This window comes from Ambystoma mexicanum, unplaced genomic scaffold, assembly GCF_040938575.1.
Source record: "Ambystoma mexicanum isolate Mex_15411 unplaced genomic scaffold, UKY_AmexF1_1 Mex_scaf84, whole genome shotgun sequence".
Classification (NCBI taxonomy): domain Eukaryota; kingdom Metazoa; phylum Chordata; class Amphibia; order Caudata; family Ambystomatidae; genus Ambystoma; species Ambystoma mexicanum.
This window is the reverse complement of record NW_027182504.1, coordinates 6,930-8,124: the sequence shown is the minus strand read 5'-3', so window position 1 is coordinate 8,124 and position 1,195 is coordinate 6,930. Positions and strand designations below refer to the sequence as shown.

The following is a 1,195-nucleotide window of genomic DNA, read 5'->3' as shown; positions in this document are numbered from 1 at the left end:
TGCATTTGACAAACGTTTTTTTTCTATGTTCCAAGATCTACATGTGATACGAAATGTATGAATTCCTGCAATGGAAACCTCACTGTATTTTACAAAGGCAGAAAAAGGACATCTTTTGTACCCCTTATACTTATAAGGAGGGTTTGGTGGCTGAAAATGCATTGCTTTGATGGTGATTGCATGTTGCTTGCACTTTGTACATATTACTGAATTAATAAAGGTGAGCATTTAAGAACTGGGGGTATAGCTCATTGGTAGAGCATTTGACTGCAGATCAAGAGGTCCCTAGTTCAAATCTGGGTGCCCCCTTGTCCAACTGTTTTACCTGTAGAAATATTTTTTTAATTAAATAAATTGAAGGAAACATTTACAATCTTAGCATTTTATGTAATGAGCAACACATTTCTACATTTGAAATACTCCTGATCATCTCCTGAACTATAGGGTAAACACCATGAAACTGTTTAGGATTTCTTCGTATGATACAAGCTGTGTTTTACATTCACCCAAGTTCTACTGGTGATATTATCAGTTTGATAAACATTTGATGTATCAGTATCAATTGTTCATTGTTTTGTATATGAAATGATGATATATCCTATTGTTTCTTACAGTGCATTGGGTTGAAAAACATTTTAACAGGATCTATTTGCAGAGGGTATATGGTTATGAAACAGGGACTTCTTGAACTACACTCCTTTGCTCTACCACTGACATAAACCCTTGAATTTTGAAAACGTCCCTTTTTTAAAAAGGTGATAGAGTGGGTGACTGTATGGAACTTGTAGAACTAATGACATCAGTGCACTTCTGGTCAGCTGTACAAATTAATACATTTCATTAAAGGATAGTTCCAGGACTTTGTTTTTATTGTCCCTACGGTTCGGCCATGTGTTTTTAAGCATAAATCCGTAGATCGTAGAAAACTTTCCTATGGACCTTACCTGACTTTTCGTCCATTAACGCACTCGAAATCAGCCGCCATTTTGTGATAATCCTATCATTTCCCCCCATCGACCTGGCTCACCTGCGTTTGCGGCACTAAATCATATCCCCCGCCCCTGAAACAGACTTTATCAAAACATTCATATTCCCCGCCTCTATCCGTGACGTGACTGTGCTGCGTAGGCAAACGCGCCCAGGCGTCTTCTACGCGACTCCACACAGAACCCGGAAACCAACACAGATCAGCTGA

The 1,195-nt window shown here is 38.7% G+C and overlaps 1 non-coding gene across 1 annotated transcript; it reads left to right on the top strand.

Moving 5' to 3' along the window:
* Nucleotides 1–237: 237 nt before the first annotated feature.
* Nucleotides 238–309, top strand: TRNAC-GCA (transfer RNA cysteine (anticodon GCA)). The gene has a single exon. It is a non-coding gene; the product is annotated as a tRNA-Cys (tRNA).
* The last annotated feature ends 886 nt before the right edge of the window (nucleotides 310–1,195 follow it).